Source organism: Xenopus laevis, chromosome 5L (genome assembly GCF_017654675.1).
Source record: "Xenopus laevis strain J_2021 chromosome 5L, Xenopus_laevis_v10.1, whole genome shotgun sequence".
Classification (NCBI taxonomy): domain Eukaryota; kingdom Metazoa; phylum Chordata; class Amphibia; order Anura; family Pipidae; genus Xenopus; species Xenopus laevis.
This window is the reverse complement of record NC_054379.1, coordinates 121,835,150-121,848,502: the sequence shown is the minus strand read 5'-3', so window position 1 is coordinate 121,848,502 and position 13,353 is coordinate 121,835,150.

Genomic DNA, 13,353 nt, shown 5'->3' with positions numbered 1-13,353 from the left:
AGTTTAGCAACAGCAGGTTGAGCATAACTAATTTATGTCATATTCACTCCATCCAATCTTAATCCTCCTGGATTGTCATTCATTGTTCTCTAATTCTACTCCTTGTAATGTATGAGTTCTACTTTTAATGTGATATAAACATTTTGAAGCACTTAAGAAAAGCTGAGATTCAAGAAAACTATAAGCAGTCTGCAATACATACTTTTTTATTTATAGTACATATTTTATAAAATACAATATATTGCAGGTTATCAGAAGGGTATAACACGATGCTCCTTATCGCATAGCCTAACAGGCTTCAGTTTACAGAAAGGGAGGGGTTTGTTTATACAGAGGGCTTTTTCAGGGAACTGCAGAACAGGAAAAGAATGAAATTTTACTTCAAATTTTAGATTTTGGCATGTTGAGTACAATAAGTAACAAAAATAGCACCTATTTCCTAATTAAAACAATAGTCAAAAGGTATGTTTAGCACAAAGCCACCGATCTTGAAAAAGGTGGTATACATCCCATTTAATATAATTTAATATTAGTTTTATTTGTGCTACTTTTTCCAGTTACTAGATGACAGCATGGGTCAGGGATCCCCTGGTTCTGCAAGACAGAGAGGGAAATGCATACAAAGTTATAACTAAATAGTTAAACACACCAGTTTCAATAAATCTTATATAGTATTATAGTTATTAAACAGATAGACTAAATACAATCCAGTGACTTGGCACAGTGGACTATTGACAACATAGTTGTACAAATGGAAGTCAATATTCACCACAACATTTCTATTTATAAAGAGTCTTCTACTAATACAACACTACTACTACACTTTTAGAGAGCACTAGCTTTTAATAAAATTATTCATGAAGACACATTCCAGCTTTTTTGTTTACATTTATACTTAATTATTGAGAGGAATAAATAATACCAAATAATACTATAGATATACAGCAGGCCTAATTATTTTCTTCGGAAGGACTAACCATAGAGTAGATTCAAACAAAAATTGAACTCATGTTGAACAAGGACAGATACTGTATACTGCCCCTTTAAACCATCTTCATTTCAAACAAAATGTAACTGAAATGCTAAGGTTGAATATGATTTAAGAGGTTTCCAGTAATGTATTACCAGTTCAGTTCATACCTCCGTTTTAGAATCAGCTGCTATCGCCGCAATGATCTATTTCTATCCTATGCATTAACTTACTAATCAACTTCCAGCTGTGTCTTGAAACTATAAAGAATGACTGTCATATTAGCATGCAACCTACATCGGTACTTTTCCTTCCTCCATGAAATACATGGGAGAATAAAGTCAGCAAAATAACATACATCAGGTATCATTTATCATTATCCTAAGAAACACAGATTTACTGAGGTCACCCTACAGTTTATGTTTAGTGCATGTCCTGCTCGCGTTCACTAAGGCAGATACAGCACCAGAGTGAAAATGGGGACACATTTACTAATATGGGGAATCCGGAACCATTCCCAGCAGTTCAAGTTTTTTTTTTCACTTTTCTGGCTGCCAGGAAAGTGTTTAACAAATTGACATTTTTATCAAAATTTTTTTTCTAAAAAAGTTAGTATCTTTACTAATTCTTACTAATTCTTTAATAATCCTTATTTTCCAGCACTAAACACAAGATCTCTGGGTTCCTTTCTATCCCTAGTGAAAGAGAATCAGTTGGCCATTTAATTAAGGCAGACTTTACCCCCTACAATATATATTCAATGGAATCGGGCAGAGAGTGCAGTTTTTTTTTTTGGAGACACAGGCTCAGCAGGGCAGTAGCTACATTATAGACAAATTGGCTGCAGACAGTGGCAGAACTACCAGGGCCCGCAACCCCTCAGGCCCACCGGCGGTTCGCGCGGGAAACAAATCCAGCAAAAAAAAATCTCCTCCGGAGGGGGTGGGGGGCCTGGCTGCATGGCCTGCACCTGGGCCCCGTTGCCCTATATGGTACTGGCTTCAGACACAGACGTCACTACATGGATGGATTAAAGGATCCATCTAAAATCTAAAAAAAAATTGGACTTGGTGGTCTAGTGAAAATGCAGTTTTGGAAATAGTATACTTCAAGCCCAGGGCTAGCTCTTGCACAGGGGTTTCCAACTCCATATTGAAATGTAAAAATAGTTGGAGAGCAACACAAACAAGAAAAAAGTTAAGGGGGAGCCAAATAAGCTTTTGGCTATTTGGTAGTTCCTTTATGGACTGGCAGCCTACATGAGGCTCTATTTGGCAATATACCTGTCTCCAAGGCAGGAATTGAAAAAGGCACCATCTTTAATGCCACTGGGAGCAACATCCAAGGAGTTGGTGAGCAACATGTTGGTCATGAGCCACTAGTTGGGGGGCACTGCTCTAGTGCAATGCAATGAACTTAGGTCCCAGAACTTTAACTGGACATTTTAAACCATTGCTACCCCAGGTAGACTGGCAAAGGGGAATTTGTTGGGTTTACCTTGACGTGGTATGGTGGCTTACCAATTTTATGATCAAAATTTTGTAGCTAAAAACCCCTGTTTCTGTATATATACATGCACTAGCATAGATACTGGATTACTGTAAGAGCCCGAAGGCACAGTTGGAGTGCGGACCAAGGAGGAGGCAGGTAGTTAACCAAAGTTTGTGGTATCAGAAGGGTGAGGCAAGAGAGTAGTCAGAGTCCAGGCAATAGTTCAATCCAGGCAGCGAAGGGTCAATCCGAAATAACAGGCAAGGTTGGTACACAGGAATCAATCAGAAATAACACACCCAGGAATACACGAAGTTAAACCTATACTTGGGCAATGTCTGCAGTGTCCAGAAGGCTTTATATAGACCAGGATTGGCGCCAAAGTTTGGGCGCAATGGTATCATGATGCTGATGCTGGCGTCCATACGCTGGCGTTTAGACGCCGGCGCACGTTCTGACGTTGGCGTTTATGCGCTGGCGCACGTTCTGACGCCGGCGACCATTCCGTCGCCGGCAACCAATCGGCAGGCGGGAAGACGCTGGCGTCATATCGATGCGACCAGCAGGATCCACATGGAGAGGCAAGGGGTCGCCATTTCGGACGCCGTCGCCATCTTGGAAGTGAGTGACTTTCATTTCCATTACAATTACTTATGAGACAGGGGACCAGGGAATGTGCATTGATTTTTTTCCCCAAGGGGAATTTGTCCCTTTTGGCTGCTATGCCTGTTGAGCTTTGCCAGTGTTCCACAAGCTTATTCCTCCTTCCTCCTGACCACCTCTCTATGCTGGTGCCCAGGGTTGTGTGTTTGCAGCCAATGATATGGTCAGATAATGTTGGAACAGGTGAATGGAGGTGAAGTTTGGACGTGGAGGCCTTTAAACATGTAGTACTATGGATTTGGTGGGTTTAGGAGTTTATGATTTGAGGTATAATCTTCCATGGTTCATCCAACTGGCGCCTATAATGGCATCAATTTTATTTTTGAAATACACAATGTGTTACACAGACTGGAAAAGAAAATAGATTATGCACGGTTTGGGATAGTTTACTTGAAAGAGCTGTTTTCTGCTTATTGGTTACTCAGAATATTAAACTAGACCCTAGATGGTAATTACACTGGTGCTCAGCAAAAAGGCTTATGCATCTCTTTTAGATATAATAGCCAGTTGTGTACATTTAATTATAATCTTCAGCTTTTGCTTTTCATTTCTTTAGGATGGACAATGTACATGACATTTGAAGTAATTAAAATTGTATACACATACAAAAAATGATTGCCCTGCAGAGACTGCTAGAGTGTGCGAGTGAATAAATGCAGTGCATATCCGTAGGTAATGAGACTATTCAAACACTAATACAACCCAGATACAGTAATTAGCAAAATATTTCATATGCTGAATCTGAAGAGATACTACATACTCCATAGCACTAAACCCCAGCACGCACCTTAATTTAGACATGTCCAGCAATTAAATTCCACTGTTCATTACCAAATAATTCAGGTTATGCAACAATTCTGTGAGCCGGTTGAAAAGAACAGAGGCTCATACACATAACAACCTGTGGAAAGCTGAGATGCTTCATTTAATTTATTCAAATAGCTTTTAGAGCAATCCAGGTGCATACAATAAAATAATCTCAGTCTGCTAGAGGTAAAAAAGAAAGAATAAATAACAAATAAATAATACATCTTTTTTGTGCATGATGTATCTACATTATCATGACCTGAAAAAAACGTACCTTGCTAAACTTATCATAAAATAATGGTAATCTTATTTCCTTTGGTAATTGAGGCAATCATTTTGGATGCCTTCGTGTAATTAATTTGTCCTCTGGAAGCAACATTGTAGAGTTGTATGTACAGGTATAGAGTTCCAAATTATGGAAGTATCCCTTATCTAGAAAACCCCAGGTCCCAAGTATTCTGGATAACAGGTCCCATACCTGTCTATCGTATTCCATAGATGCAAAAGAAAACTTCAATGAGATGAGCTTTGAGAAAACTGAAATGCCTTTAGATTATTTACTATTTTGCCATAAACTATAGCAGCATAGTTTTATGTCTGTGTTTTTCTAAACAACAACAATCTGGGGATAGACTTCCTAGGGTAGGAAAGGACAATCTGATATAGTGGCAGACAGAAAAGGGTATGGAATCTAAAACAACTCCAGTTATATTTTCAGCAAATTGTAAGAATCCCATTAGAATACATTTCCCAGAGCCTGTTTTACGACCTTGGTCCCCAGATAAAACTGCTGCTGGGAAAAGACCCTTTCACTGTCATAAAAAAGTTTCTGTGTGGTGTGTTCTGCAGGAAGTAGGGGAGATATACCATTTCTGAAATAGATTTTACATGTTTTGCCCAGGTAGAAAATGAAGATCATAGCACTCATTTAAGACTGCAGTCATAGCATTCATCGAGACCTTTCATTTGGGGGCCGATTCATGAAGCTCGAGTGAAGGATTCGAAGTAAAAAAACTTCGAATTTCGAAGTGTTTTTTGGGCTACTTCGACCTTCGACTATGACTTCGACTCGAACGATTCGAACTAAAAATCGTTCGACTATTCGACCATTCGATAGTCGAAGTACTGCCTCTTTAAAAAAACTTCGACCCCCTACTTCGGCAGCTAAAAGCTACCGAAGTCAATGTTAGCCTATGGGGAAGGTCCCCATAGGCTTGCCTAAGTTTTTGTGATCGAAGGATATTCCTTCGATCATTGGATTAAAATCCTTCGAATCGTTCGATTCGAAGGATTTAATTGTTCGATCGAAGGAATAATCCTTCGATCGTTCGATCGCAGGATTTGCGCTAAATCCTTCGACTTCGATATTCGAAGTCGAAGGATTTTAGTTCCTAGTCGAATATTGAGGGTTAATTAACCCTCGATATTCGACCCTTCATACATCTGCCCCTAAATGTACTCACTCCAAAAATGTTCTTATCATTGTGCCCTAATCATCAAAATATGTAAGATCAATAGCACATGTTCCTAGCATACGCCTGCCATTACACTAGCATTGTGACAAATATATGCTGCATTCTGGGTAAAAAAACATGGCAAAAAAACTGTACTGTGAAGTTCTGTTCATATATGAGCCCTCATACGGAATATTTTAAATGTATTAAAACTTCTTACTGAAAAAGTCGTTATTTTTGCTCCAAAAGAATATGACACCTTCAAGCAATTCTTAAAGGACCAGTAACATACATTTTTTTTTAAAAAAAAATTTGCTTCTTTGTAATGAAAAAAAACCAACAAGACAGTTTTAACTTTTATCCATCCATCCATCCATTGTGCGGCACGCGATTTCTCCTCCCTGGCTATCTCTTATAGATTGCAGGGAGGAGAAATCCAGCGCCACACAATGGATTGTCGCCCTGTCAGTTTCTAAAGAGGAGCACATGCAGATAATCGGTAAATAATTTCTTAATAAAAGCTTTGCGATTTAAAAGTTGTTGTTTTTTTTCGTTACAAGGAAACAATTTTTTTTTACATTTTTTGATCACAATGCAATAACAGTTTAAGGAACAATATTACATTGCGAGATGTGGATTTTAAGGGTAGGACTACACAGACGTTTTCAGTGAAATCCGACGCGCTGCGACAAAAAACGCATGCAACAAATTGCATGCGACGGAAATAAGGTAAGAGATAGAAATGTCGGATGAAGTTGCAGCATTGATCTGCCGCAACACGACTGTCAGATGCAGACGCTGCATGCTGCCGTCGCGATTTGTCGCATGCGTTTTGTTGCAGCGCGTCGGATTGAGCTGAAAACGTCTATGTAGTACTACCCTTAGTCTTATTGGTGCAAATTGTTTTTCTCTTTGTGACTTTAATTACATTCCCCCTAAATATCATATAATTTACAGTCATCTACTCCATATATATGACAATGATTATTTTCAACTACAATTAGGTGAAACTACAGTTTCAAATGCTAATTATTTTACCAGTTGCCATGAGATTGTTAAACATTTCTGTTTCAGGGACACAGAAAACATTCTTAGTTTAATTGTAATGACATTCCCTGTGAAATTGTAACCCATTATATCTCAGTCATTCACACAGTGTAACAGCAGTGACAAGCTACTGGGGACTAAATGCATCAGTTTCCAAGGTGACACAACAGATCTGCCCCAGCTGAATCAAATAAATACTGTACAACCTAATAATCAATTGCAACCATTTTCCAGGCAACTTTTTTTTTCTATTGACAGATGTACTATTTCTGGCATACATAGGTCATATTCCTGACTGTTTTATTAATCATCACATCAATCATCTGCCAGTGCTACCCAGGAGAGGTTTTGTCCTGCAGACAGTCAGGTAATCTGCCTCACTCCACTGTCTTAAAACTTGTTTTATTTTGCAGGATCACAGGAGCTTTCTCTTCAGAAAAAAAGCAAGAAACAAGACTATTGTCACATTTGAGATGACACCATTGGGTTTATTTAATAATGGGTATGAGTAAGCACAAATTCTGCATAACTGTATTGTTATACAGGTATGGGATGCATTATCCAAAAAGGTCTGAATTACTGATCGTACATCTCCCGTAGACCTATGGGGCAGATTCACTAACTGGCGAATTTTCGCCAGCATCTGGTTCCCGCCCATCGCCACACTTCGCCAGGTGCAAATGTGTTTAGACTACGCCAATTCACTAATATTCAGAGTTTCATCCTGGGCAGCGAACGCTGACGACTTTTCGCTAGAGTTACTGCAGCAGTGCGAGCATTTCAAATCGAATATGTGCTAGAATTCATTTCTGCCTAGCGAAAATTCGCTAGTGATCTTGCACTGAGGTCAATTTGCATACAGCGGGTTTCCTCGTGAGGCAACTTTCGGCGACTTCGGAAAATAAATTGCTCCGAGTGCCATCCAAGCCAGTGGATTTTCATTCAAGCCAGCGGAAAGGCAGGGAAAGCAGTTTGTGGAGCTTAGTTGCGCCGGGCGACTAATCTCAGAATCGCCGTATGTGTCTCTGCCCTAATAAAGACAAGAGAGTTAATATAATGCCTTACACATGAGCCCACTGTAAAATGAATTTTCCATATGTTAGGAAATGTCTGGAAAAAAATGGTTCCCCAAACTAAAGTTTGTAAGGACTTTTGCAGGCAATCACGCTGAAAAAATGATTAGACGCCAGCGTTTTTGGAAGTTTGATGCATTTATGGCTGATATAAGTGACAGATGATTGAAGAAGATCTAGCTGCTTTATAGCACTTTGCCTGGTCTGAGGTGGTGCTGGCAACTCTGGCAAAAGAGGTAACGTTCAGTGAAATCCGCATTTTAGTGAATTCGCGGAGTAGACAGAGTGAAAAGTCGCCTGGCAATAGAGTGCAAATGACTGCTAGCGATGGTCCCATTCGCTAGCAAATTGGAGCCTGCATCTGTTAGTAAATTGCTGAGGTCTCTGTGGGTGGCAACGATGGCTATAAATTGCTAGCGTTAGCCACTTCGTGTACGAGTGAAGTGTGTATTAGTTGCCCCAGTGTTAAACTGTTTATATAAAGTTTATATTTGTTCAATTGCAAACTGTGTGTTTTATTATTCCTAGTGGAACCCCCCTGAGGTGTGTTCCTCAGTGTTCTCTAGGTGGAGGCACTGCGCTGTAATTCCCAGTTCCCAGTACTTTTCATATGCAAAAGGGACTCAGGACCCCTGGATTGCCAAGGGTAAATTGCTATTTAAAGAGACATAAACCAAATTAGTGTTATAAAAGATTTCCCAGTAAGATTTGCTGTCTGTACTCCTTCTTTTAGACTTCTGTTGAATCGCTCGATTTCTCTATTTGCTTGTGGGTAATACACTGAAGATTTCCTATGCACAATATTCCTCTCTCTCAGAAACAATTCAAACTGTGGTCCGATGTCTGATATTAACTCCTTTGGATTACCTTCTCTGCTGAAGATTGTAGACAGAAATGTTATTACTGTAGCTGATGTTATATAAGAAACAAATGCAATGTCAGGCCATTTACTGTAATAGTCTATCAAAGTTATAGCAAATCTACAATGTATAGGAGCATCTGTAAACTGACCGACAATATGAATAGCAAGTTTTTCCCATGCTGAATCAGGGAAAGGTACTGGCTGAAGTGGTGGTGTATGTGTGATAGCTGTTTTGTCATGAGTCTGACAAGTAACACAAGAATGAATGGCAGTTACCACATCAGCATCCATTGCTGGCCACCAGTATAGTTCTGGTAGTCTTTGTTTTGTACGTACAATTCCTTGATGACTCTTATGTGCAAGTTGTATGAGCTTTTTCTCGCAAGGTTTCTGGTACCAGAAAACGGTGAGCTCCACGGACAGCATAGCCATCTTCTAAGGACAGTAAGTGTCTAATCTTGTAGTAAGGTTGAAGATCAGGACTGAGTTTCTTCTCAGCATTTGGCCATTTGCTTTGTAAGATGTCCCCTAGTTTTACTTGAATTGGACATGTGAGGCAAGCTTGCTTAATCTAAATAAGCCTGTTTCATAATAATAAACTTTTTTAATAGAATGTGCCATTGGGGAATCCTAAATACAAAACTGCCATTTTAAAAATCAAGGGCCGCCCCCTGGGGTCCTACACTTCATGGCACACACAAACAAACCATATATGTTACCGTTAGAGCTGCAGTATTTCTGGTCAGCTGATCTCTTATTTACTAATTTTCAAGGTCAAAAACAAAACAAAACATGAATGACAAACTTTTTTTCTCAACCGCTAGCTTATTTAAAGAAATATTCCTTTTTTGCATACTGTTAATAATCAAATGTTTCCATTCATTTTCAATGAGGTTGAAAAATACCCCATGCTTTGTCACTTGTCCATCCAAGTGTGTAAGGAGAAGTTTAATTTATAATTAAAATTAAAAAAAAAATTCTGTCCTTTTTTTCCACCAGACTTTAAAAAAAAAAATAAAGTTGTTCCCATTGACTTCTTTACAACCATAGCAGCTTTTATTTGCTGAGGTTTTTTTGGCAACTCTTTTGAAGTTTTTTTTTTTGTTAATAAATCCTGACGATTGGAGGTTTCAAAAATACTTGCACATAATTTTAGTTTCCATGTTTTTTCTCTAAATTTTTCTCAAATCAAAGGAAAAACGCAAAATTTAAATTTGATGAATAGGCCCCTTGCGAATTTTTGAAGCAATAAGTATAGAGCTTTTGTCCAGTAAATGTAACTGATTAGTATAGACAAGTAAGGATATACCATTTTTTATTTTGATAACTGAAGGATCCTGGTTCATTGGCGTTTATAGATAAGATTTATCTGCTTGATATTATAATGAACAGTATAGCAGAACACATCCAGAAAACTGACTTTAAGGGTAGAACTCCACGAGCATTTTTCGTCGGATCGACGCCCACCTATAAAACATACGCGACAAGTCGGATGGAGTCACACGCGTCAGGATATAATTGTACTGAATGAAGTCGGAGGTAACAACCACATGGTCCGACTCCCGGATGAAAACGCTGCTTTCTGTGTCCACGTCTGACAGTCTTGTCGGATGTAATGTAGTTTTTATTTGCGACGTTTCATTCAGTCCAATTAGAATCTTTACGTCTGCGTCTCCATCCGAATTGTCATGTGCGGTTTGTCGGTGGGCGTCGATCCAACGAAAAACGCTTGTGGAGTTCTACCCTTAAGATCACTCTCTCACTTTGTAAGCCTCCACTATACAGGAATGATACAGTATGTATGTGCACGGAGTGGTTAGTTTGTGTACTGTACAGGAATTCCTAGTACTTGCATAGCTGTATACCATAGTATACTGAATATTTTACAGAGTACATGAGTATTTTCAATTGTCTGCCCCCTGCTGCTTTCAGCAACTGACAAACTGCAAAAGAAACTCAAGGACCAGTTGCAGGGAATCGTGTAACATGATCTTCGCCTCCTCCATAATAGGTTAAATTCAATTCTTTAATTAGACACAATTCTCTGTGCTAAATGAGATGGGTAGGTTAAATGAGAGAAGTTATATTAGGTTAAACTCACAAAGCAATCTAGCTACATCTGTATCTCGGCTTTTGATTCCAGAAAGCTCCCTTTGCTTTTCTATGCAGAGATGTTTAAAAATGCCTAGCGACGCATTTCAGATTTATACTAATAACATGTTTGGTAGGAAATTTGCTTAACTGCAGGAAAAAGTATGGTTCTGCAGAATAACTGGTGCAATTTTGTTTCTTAAATAGAAAAGTTCAAGTAAACACAGGTTATAGAATCCACTTTTCTAAAAACAGAAAAATGATGGCTGCACAGAACATGGACTTCCAGGTGAGCGTGGTGGGGCATATACTGCATCCCAAATGATTTTCTATAGGACCATTCAGGGGAATAATCACTGGACCTAGTATTTTGTCTCCATATTTAGCACGAGTGGAGCTGGCTTTACGCATGAGCTTATTTTGCTTTATAAACTCTTTCAGTACTAATGATCAGAGGGACTCATTGTGATGACTTTGATTCATCTTGACCCTCCGCGGTTAAGGGGGTTAATGTGATAGCCTGTTTGTGAGATTGCCAGCAGGCCAGGAATAGACACTGCTGAATTGTAACAATCATTAATATTGAAGGAATGAAGAGTAGTGATAAGTAAGGTTGTAAAAGTCAAATTAAATGTTAATTGATGCAAGGACAAAATTCAGTGGCATTTGAATGCTTGACAGTGCATTTATCAGAGTTGTCACTGTGCTATGAAAATGGTTTCCTGTAATTCTAGTCTTTATTTTTTCCCAATTCCTTCCCATTTCTTCTGCCATTAAATATTACCATTCATATTTAAATTTAAAAATAATATAGGCATGCCCAGCTTGCAACCAACACCATCATCCCCTGTTCTCTCCTTGTAAATGCAAGTCCCTCATATGTCTGAGTAAATATATACAGGTAAATGAATTGTTATGCTAGTTAAGGGTTAACTTCTATCAATACTGCCAAAAAAAAAAAATATTTGATAAAATAATAGTATTTGTTGCAATAGGTCCATAAAAGTCCTAAGGGTATACATAAAAGGAATGTTGATTTCAGACTCTCCCTTCGGTAGATTTTATTTTCCTTCAGGGGGTTTTAGGATAAATCGTACCAGTTTCTTTCCAGTCTTAAAACACACTCCCTCGTTTAGACAATCCATAGACAAGGCATGGACAGGAAATACAGCAGGGGATTGAGGTTCCATATTGAAAAATATTCAACTGATTAGACAGAATGGCAGCTAAAGCCTGTAGCAAAATTACTAGCCAAACTATAACTAATTTAACCCTTATATATACTATAAGGACTCTTAAACATAGGCATTTTTTCATGCGCTCCCCTGTGTTGCGCTTTCTACCGTTCAGCCGCAGGGGAGCGCAGAAGAAGACGCACTCAATTATTGTGAAGGGGGCTGAACTCACACAGATGCATGTAATCGCCAAATGCAGGTTGGCGCATGTTGCATTTCACCTGCATTTGGCGCATACATGCATTTGTGTGAGTACAGCCCCCTTCACAATAATTGAGTGCGTCTACTCCTGCACTCAAACCACAAAAGAGTAAGAGAATGACCCATGAAGTTGCACCACCCCACAATCTATGTTGGAGATTCCCACCATGTGAGTGAGATTAAAATTTAGTAGTTAAAAATATGCCCAGAAATCACAGGGTTAAAAAATGAAATCAGGAGAGAGAGAGCTATACTGACTCAAGGTCCAGGGTCGTCCTGGGGGGCCCAGGGCCCACCGGGACTGCTGTCCAGGGCCCCCCTCCGGACCCCCAGTCCCCTATCGGCGACGCAAGTGCATGTGCGCACAGAGCAGCACAGAGTCACACAGGTCGAGAGAGGGGGTCTGGCCTGGCGGGGGCCCATGAGGGCCGGGGCCCACCGGGCCAGTCCGACACTGTCAAGGTCACCTGCTCAACAACGGAATATAGAGGATTGGATTACCAAGTGTATGAATGACTTAACTTAAATCAACGAATCTCACTCCTCTGTTAGGTAGTGCTGGGTATAGGGAATGGTTGCAGAGGGAGCAGATATCACGGTAATAGGACTGCCATGATATTGTGTGTTCTCAAACTATGGTCGGAACAGGAAGAGAACGGAGATCGTCCTGCCTAACAGATCTCAGAGACTGCTGCCAAAAACACCCCAGAGCGTCTTATGAGCCAATCTGTTATTCCGCCGCCCAACTCCCCTGGTAGGCACAACCATTAGCATCACCAGTGGTTGATATGGCTAAATCCTGCCTGTAACCGATTCTGCCTATTTCCATCACATGGCGCAAGAACCACCCGCGTACCACCCTTCCTCCCTTCCTGCGCCCGCCTGAGGCTGAACAGAAGAAAGAGCAACGCAGGGGTGCACACAAAAAAACACTCGTGAGTAAAAGTCCTAAAACATGAAACTGAACCACACACATGAAATCATGTTGTAAACACAATACAAATAGGAATAGCATATAATCTCATGAATTTACCTTAATTAACATGCATATATCCATATTGTGGGCAAAATAATCCAACTGGATTTATTTCTAATTAAATCTTTTTCAGTAGATAATCCTAATTAAAGAAAAAAAAAACCTCAAGTCCCAAGCAAAAAGCGGTGTTTCTCTGCAGACCGAGAATCTCCTGCCCTGCTTCACTATTCACCTTCTGCTCTGCCAGCACCTGGAAGCATTGTTTTTACTTGGGTGCAGGCAGATGCTGTGGATTTTGTGTTTTGTGCTGAAATCTGCCCGCAATTAGAAAGAGGGGGAGCATCTGCATCTGTGGAGAATCTGCATTAGTAGGGATCTTCTGGCCCCAGCCTTATGCAGGAACAGGAAAAGATTGTCACACAGGCATTCAAGTTGCAGGATATACCTGTTCGTTTATTGTGCAGAATGCAACGTTTCGGGGTC